A 9,076-nucleotide genomic window follows, 5' to 3' on the forward strand; every position below is an offset into this window, starting at 1 on the left:
TTGTCTGGACATAAAGCAAAGGCTCAAAATGGATTGGCTTCAAGCTTTCTACCCACTAGAGGCAACTTCAGAGATACGCAAATGGGTGGCTTTTCCTCAAAAGGCAGACGGTGGGAATAAAAAAGGGCTCATGAAAATGTTGTGCATATGTGTGACCCCTGGATTTGGGATGCCCAAATTCAGTGTGGTAATAGTCAGCTCAGCGCTCATACAGTCATACGACTCATACCTACTTTCCTACCAAGGCTATGCCAGGTGTCTGGGCTACAGTGACTCTTATAATGTGATTTGGGGAGCCCAAGAATGCAAGGGACAAAGACCCTCTAATCATCCACTTCCAAAATGACAATTAGTTTTCTAACCGTAAGCAGATGAAGCAACTTCCTTAAATTTAATACTAAAACAAACAGCTAGAAAGACCCACAATTCTGCAAAGAGTCGCTTCTGATTTTACATTTCCTTTTCGTGCATGCCACTCCAAACGTAACGGTACACGCATTGGCCACCTTCACATTGTTTAAAACCTTAAAAAATTTAAACCGCATGGTTTTGCAAAGTCAAAGCTGGGGTGTTTTCCACGTTTTAGGGGGCATTAGTCAAAGGGCGGACAGCTTAATGCTTCTCACCTAACGTAGGACTTGGTTGCACCACTTCATTCAGCGATGCAATGACAAAGGTAGGTATTCCTTGCTGCTTCTGTAACAACATTAAGGATATCTTTTCCCCTCATATACCTAATTTCTTAGGTCCATGCTCTGTTTTATTCCATAATCCTCTGCTACCTCTTGAGTAGGGTTCTGTATGGGACAGTTTTGGTTTGCTTTGCGAAGAAAGGTTTCTCGCAATGAGAGTTGATTACCTTAATCATTAATCATGATTTTGCATAACCTTTTATCGACCCCATAACTTTGATTGAATTGAACCAAATACCATATTTCATTATTCTCCACATTGCCTCTGAGGATCCGATTGCCCCTTCTTGGGAGAATTGTTAATCATTGATCTGTTGTGATACACACTATGAGAATAAACCCAATTTTATCAATTTCTCACTTGGTTGGATAACTATTTTGTTTGCTTCCACACCAGGCCCCCTTACATTAAGGACCGTAGAATTTGTCCTCATGTTGCAGCTGTCCCGAGCAATAAAGATTCAAGAATTTGTCCTAATGTTGATCTTGTCATCATTTGTTACCATCCCGATCTGATCGGTGCACTCCTTTGACATAAAAGTTCTTCTTTGATCATTGTCATCAGCACAAATCCCTTCTGGCATGCATATTGTTAGAGACTCCATAACTTTCATAAAAGAAAAGTGAAAGCCAAACTTATTGAAGTGTCAATGTTGCTAGTGGACAGAAGAAAGGAAACACAATGTTCTGTAAATCCTCTATAAAGAACAATATGCCCAGGCTTTGAGATGACACAGAAAGGCTATACCGCTACTCGTACTTACTTTCATGCCAACACTACTATTAAGGAATGTACCGTGTCGACTTGAGAAACCAGTATCTGAAGGACATTTAACAATTCATCAATATTTCTGTAATTTTTTGGATCCATGGACATTAAGATTTATTGAAAGTGGGGCTACTTGGCATGTCACAGATGATGGTTTAATTGAATTATCAGTCAAGGATCTGGAAAAGGTCGCTAAGAGGTTTTAATGGCCATAACCATGTGTAGCTACTTCTTGGTACTTCATGCAGTTAAAAGTCCATTCCTGCATCACTGTACTGGCTGCTGTATAGGACAACATGGGGCAGGACAGCCCATTCTCTGATTCTTGAAATTAATAACATGTTATTGGCATATTCTATGGCTCAGGCTTAGGATTGGTGCTGATAAAAATGACTTGCATTTTTTGGATTGGAGTGGATTGTCTGGAATATTTGGAATTTTCATAGGATTGAAGAGTCATAATTTGGTTAATGGAGGAAGCAAGAAAAATAATGGTATGGTGCAGACAGGATGACAAGGCTTTTAGAGTTTAGATTACATTTATTTTCTTCACCTTGGAATATCAGTTGAATTACATATATGTGTTCTCATTTCAGTCCATGGAAGTCTGAAACTGGAACCAATGGGATTATCTCCTAATTCAATGAATATCCTTTGTGATGCATGGTGGTAAAAGCAAGAAATTTTCTGTCTTATTGAAGTAATTTATTCTCTTATCTTAGTAGAAGCCAAGCAGGGCATCTTGCCTCATCTACTAGTCTAATGTCTGAAAAGAGAGAGAGAAAAAAAAAAAATCGAAATGGTTTTCAGGAAGAAATGTTCTTAGGCATCTGTGAAAGCTGTGCTCAAACGTGTTCAATATACGAACATCAATGTGTTATATATATATAATAGAAAGAAATGTGTCATGTGCTCCTTAAATACCATTGAGATTTCTAAGGGAAATCTACTTTAATATTGTTTTCCCTGACTGCATTTTTATACATGTGGATTATCTTTGCGGTTTGTACCCGATCATGGTTTGATCAGCTTTCTGCGCATGAACTTTTGATAGAATTAGTGGTATCCGCTTGAAAAATACAATCACACACAATTTCCCTCCTTGGGAGCCTGGATATGTAAAGTTATGCTACTTTTTGTCTGTAATTGCTAATAGTTTTCGAAGGAAGCATTGGTTTGTTTGCTTTTCCTTGGCCCTCTATAAAACTAATGGTACTTTCTAATGATCTTATAAGATCCCTTTGGAGTTTTCTGACCTCATAATCCCCCCATTTATTTTATTGATAATTAGCAAAACACATTTAATCAGAATGGGTTATGGCTTATGATTAACTTCTCTTTGGACTGTTCATGAGTCTAGCCAAAAGCAATTCTTCCCTAGGAAACAGCTTTTGGAAGGGCACTTGATAAGGGAAATGTAGGTGATGGTAAATGACTTCACAAATCATGGGGGCAATTCATGGTCGTCTGGAAAGGAGTGAACCAGCCTCAAAATTCAATATCGGATCCTCAGACGGAAGAATTATACTGATAAACAACCCTTTTTGGGCCCTCTCACGGGGTTAGATGAAAGCAATCATGTTTTCTGACTTGTAGAAACCTTGTCAGTTGATCAAACCACTAAGCCATAATGGGCATGAATGCTTTATACCGTTGGTGAGGTATTAATCTAACTACCAGTCAGTGTTCAATAGTGTTAATCATTTGCTAATCCTCCATATCTTTCAACTGGTAATGGTCACAGTGAAAGCTGTTCTGTTATTGAGCATCTGAACTGGATTTTCCATGCATATAACGTGTTTTGTCATTAGCATTCTTCAGTGGATGCCAGCAAATTGACATCGCCATCAGCTAAGTAAGGGGGTTGAATCTCATTTATGAGCACATCATTTTTTTCCAAACGTTCAAAAAACAGTCAGAGGAGCAGGTTCAGCCTCAAATCTGCTGTAATCTTTGAAAGTAGAACCCCTCTTCGGGAGCCTAGGCATTCTGTATTCAGACACATGGAAACAATGAAGCGCAGTTTCAGGGTGGGAACTCTTCATTTTCCACATTTCTTGGGTCCAAGCCATGTGGGAAAACTAAATGTGTGAATGCTAGTGCTGGTAGTTTCCCTGGGTCCAGGCCCTTTCTGGTTTTATCACGTTGTCTCTAGATCAGTACATTTATTTGGGTAGTAGGCCACAAGGCCCTATAACCTTTAGGCTTCTGGTTGTGGGAAGATGAGAAAGGGCATACATCATCATACATGGCAGGCAAGATATTTTGATGTGTGTACAAGCTACTATTCTCTGATGCAATCATTGCTTCACTCTTTTCTTTTTTGAGAATCTCTTTTCCTGACTTTAGATAAGAGGACAAGGAGGGAATCAAATATCAATCTTTGGCTTTGCTTTAGACAAAAGTTTTCTTGTGATGCCCATGAAATTATCAAATTATGACTTCATGAGCCATGGAAATTAGATATTTTGTCATGGAAATACTCTTTGTTCCACATTTTGCACTTCTGTGGATCAAAATTGGAAGCTCCAACACCAAGTTTCTTTCATTTTTCTCTCATATTAAAGTCTGCTGTTTTCCATTTCAACTCTTCTATAACAGTGGTTGAAGAGAAGATAAGGTCATTATTCATCAAGGGTGCTGAGTATCTGTCAACCTCTCAAAATATTTTTAGTTAATTCAATTCCCTTAGTATTTAGAGGTTGAAGTGTTCAAACTGAGTAGCAGATAACTTGATGGAAAGTAAATATGGATTCAGTTTTAGTAAATTTTGATATTACTTGCAACCTCTGACTCAAACTCCCAAGGTTCTTAGACAGACACCTCACTTAATTTTTTTTGAATGGTTTATGTAAACAAAAAGTTGTATACAAATGTATGTACTATCTTTAAATTTTATATATATATATATTTAAAAAAAAATTACTTTAATATATGTTAGAAAAATATGCATATTAACATCTTCATAAAAATATAGTTATTATTTTTAATTAAAAATGAACAATAATAATATTTTATTTAAAATGAATAACGAATAAAGTTTAACTTTTTTTAATACGTAAATGAGTCAAGTTTTTCATTCCAAGTACACTACATGCACACATTTAGTACTTGATTACGAATATAATATTTTGGAATGCTTTGATTTAATTTGTAATTGATTGAATTGGTTTTTTGAATTCCAAATTAATTTTAAAATTAAAAGTTTCATTAAAAAGTTTAAATTACTAATTATGTTTTATTTAAGTTAGAATTTGTTTGCCTAGTGATAAAATTCAAAAAATAGAGTTATGTATAAAAGAGAAACAATAAAATCATGAATTTAATTTATAATACATTAGTTGAGGTGTATATGTATATTTGTAGTAGTAGTTAGATTTATATTTTTTTATTTCTATATAATTGTTAAAAAATTTTAATTTATAAATAAATTCAATACAAAGTGTAGCTTGATTCGAAGTTCATTTCTCTATTAAGAAAATTTATAAAAATAGAATTATGTACCAAAAAAGAAATAATAGAATCATTGTGAACCAATTTTTATCCATAAATTTTTCATATTCATGGGTTTACTATTTAAGTTTCAAATTATATGAATTCAATACATTAAGTCTTATTTAATTTTAAATTTATTTGTTTAGTAAAAAAATGAAAAAAATATAATTATATGTAAAAGAGAAATGATAGATTCATTCTATACCAATATTTGTTCATAAATTATTAATATTAATTGGATTGTTATTTGGATTTCAAGTTATGTTTAAAATTTTCTAAACTCATGAATGAATTCAAGACATAAAAATTTGTTTGATTTAGAATTTATTTGCCTAATGAAAAATTTGTAAAAATATGTGTGTGTGTACATACATATATATATATATGTATATATATAGAAGAAATTAGCTAAGTTGGTTAAAATAACTTTTGGTGTATATTACTTTCTAATGTTATCAAGTTTCATGACTTTCTAATACTAATTAAACTAATTTTTGAGTTTCAAATTATTTTTGAAAATTAATAAATTTGGTATATATAGTATAATTTGATTTGCTTAAAGAAAATTTTTAGAGAAGTTAAAAGAAACTTAGAAAAAAATACATGTTATTTAAAGGAAGATTATATTTGAAGATTTTCATCTTGGTGTTGGATTATGATGATAGAGGAATAATGATAACATGTTTAATTTTATTTATTTTTTTATGGTTTTAAAAATATTTTTCTATATTTTCCTTTTATTTAAAAAACGGATGAAAATAACTTTTATTTACTCTTTAAAAACTGTTTTTTTTTCATTTAAAAAAATTAAAAAAAAAAAAGGAAGAATAACCAAACAATGTTATAAATTTTAAAAACACTTTTTTGTTTTTAAAAGTGGAAAACTGTTTTGAAATCTAGAAACCATAGCTTAATAATTTAAAATTTCTTCATTTTTAATCTTTTTCTTGGATTTGATGATACTGGATTATGTTATTACAATATTTTATACTTGGATAAAATGAACTATACGGTATTGTCAATTTATTTTATGTGTATCGAACCCATTTTGATATGTTGGCATGCAAAGAAAACCAAGGGTTTTTTTTTTTTTTTTTGTCTTGTTTATCTTTAACAAATCTTGTTCAGTTCAAATCAACGAATGTTGCTTCCCATATTGGGTAAAAGTGCAAACCTATAGCTGCATAAGTAAGAATACAGAGACAAGTTCACGAATACCATCAATATCTATTGGAGGGGCAGCAATGAAGGTGATAATAAATACAGAAGTTGCAGTCAATAAGGTTGGGATCATCAAAACACCCAAAACAAACTTGAATTACCAAAATAATTAAAGTCTAACTTTTTGTTTTATTGTGTTTCTTCTTTCTTATTTATTTATTTTTTATTTTTTGGGTTAGGGGTTAGATGACAATGATGACGGTAATTTTTTTGAGTTAACACTTATAATAGTAATAGCAATTTTGAAATGCTACCTTTGTAATTAGTTGATGGGAATTTGGATATAAATTAAGGGTAAAGAAGCAACAATTTCATAGTTGTTCAATGCTTTTTACGTTAAATTCCTTATATAATGGGGTTAGTGTAATGATATGTTTCTTTTTGTATAACTATTATCCTCTTTGAAACCAATGGACCTTTATGACTTTAAAATGTGTTTATATAACAAAGAGAAGTTCATATATATAGTGTTTAAAAACTTCTTCTTCCATATAATGTGGGATATCACAATCACATTATATGGAAATATGATGTTTTCATTATATCTCATAAAATTGTAGGAAAAAACAAACAGACATAAAATCAAACAAATAGAGGGTTCACATTAGAATCTAAGATTGACTATGATATCATTTGTAACAACTTGCTTCCTTCTATGTACATATTACTTGCTCTACGCCTAATAGACCCTCATAGCTTTGAAACGTGTATAGACAGAAGTTTATACGTATATAGTATCAATAACTTCTTTCATATTTGATGTAAAATATCACAATCAACCACCAAGATGGTAGAGTCTCTTGATTCAAGACAGAGTAAAGCAATTTAAGGTAATCAACAATATTTTTCTAAGAACAAATCCCTTAGAAAATATTTTTTTTTTCAAAAATTTTCAAATGGTGGCCTTGAGGCTTATTTATAAGTGTTGTTCAAAGAGGAACCACATTGATGATATAATATAAGTGAAAAAAATCGCATCATGCGCCTATGTTAATAAGCTGATGTAATGTTTTCACACTCAATATTATATTGTTGGGATTAAGCCCTAAAAAGTATGACATGATGTAATAGGTATAGATTTCTTTATAAATTTATTTATTTATGATTCTTGGTGTCTCTTCATTATCACATTTTCATTAATTGGTTATTTGAGCCTACACACCCCACATCGCTTGCATTGTACATGACTTGGATTTATTGGGAGTTGCATAAAAAATCCAAGTCATGGGTTCTTTGTAGAGTGATGAGTAGTCTATAGTTGGTTCATGAAATTGGGCAATCCTTATGAGATGGTAGTAGACTACCTTCTAATTGGAGGGATGACTTATCTTGGCCATCACGATGATTTTCTCTTGGTAAGTGCATTAGTGTATGTGATGCACACTGGACAGGACCTGTAGTGAATTATGACATAAAACTATCAATTGTCATGATTCATCAAGCTACTATACTGCATAGACTCTTAACCTTGAAAGAATATTGAATTTATGCCAAAGTCAACATAAGACTTTAACTTACAAGTGAGACCCTAAGGTGGTCACATATCCCTATGGATTGTGTCATTATTGATGAAGGTTGATAGCAACAAGTATTCTCAATAGATACACCATGATATCTCATAGATCAAAATAGTGTCTCTTTGGGTGATCCAACGAACATGTGATCTAGAAGGCTTGACCATAATATGTCATTTAGTGAAAATTTGACATATGCTTCTTACAGTTAGAGTATGTCAATTGATCATATAATAAGTGAAATCTATAACTTAAGGATTAAAGATGTAATCTTGATAGGCGATGACACTATTTTGTTATATTATAGATATCAGTTCATGGGGAGTTCGCATATTGTGGATAGTAGGTTACAGAGACACGTTTTGTTACTTTGTTATTTATATAGGGTACTAGAGTGCAGTTGATTTTCTTTAGTGGAATGTTAAATCAACTTCATAATTCAATTCTAAGGGAGCCAGTACTCCTATAGAACTTAGTGGTCCCCGCTCTGAATTCATATACTATGATAATATAGTTTATAAGGGTTATATTGACTCAAGGTTCACTCTTGTGCATAAGGACATCTTGGTAATTATGTAAGGTTACAAAGGGAATATTGAATTTTTTTTTTCTGAATTGGGCTAATTGATTAATTAACTACATAGTCATCTATTAATCAATTATAACCCATTTTGAGTTAGATTAAATAACCTGACTCTTAGTGTGCTCAAGTCACTTAAGTTCAATAGGAAAACCCTAAGAGGCTAGGGTTTTCACAACCTTTTGTGAGACAGTCGTCTTCCACCTTCAAAGAGTGGGAAAGAGAGAGTCAAGATATTTACCCTTATGAAGCCTACACTTTAGAGTATCAAGATTGTAGTTCGAGCCATCAGGTGAAAAATCTTGGGTGTACAAGACCTTCAAACTCTTAAGATTTCATCTTCACCGAGTGAAATTGATTTGGAATCGTCCAAATCAAAGGTAAGGTTTTTTTAATGTCTTTACTTTGAATCCTAGAATATTAAAAATGTTATTTATGCTTCCATTACATAGGATCTAGAGGTTTAAGATAGTTTGTATGCACCTATACAATCCAAGGTCTGGGAACAAAGAGATTAGGGTTCCTAACATATATATCTATGTCTAAGTGACTCATTAGTAAAACATATGGTAACAATCATTTATTTCTAGTTAAGTGATCTATCTTTCTTGAAATTTGATTAAAACAAATTTAGTAATATTTAGGTCAATATCACCAAATGAGCCTTCCAACTCTATCCATTAAACTAAGACTTTCATATTATCCCATATTTTTCATGACAAGGGCATTAGGCATAATTGAGCTCTGGAAGCCTTGCTTAGACTCAAATAACCATGGAGCATCATGTTGCACTAACATGCCTCGA

This window comes from Vitis riparia, chromosome 8 (genome assembly GCF_004353265.1).
Source record: "Vitis riparia cultivar Riparia Gloire de Montpellier isolate 1030 chromosome 8, EGFV_Vit.rip_1.0, whole genome shotgun sequence".
NCBI classification, from domain to species: domain Eukaryota; kingdom Viridiplantae; phylum Streptophyta; class Magnoliopsida; order Vitales; family Vitaceae; genus Vitis; species Vitis riparia.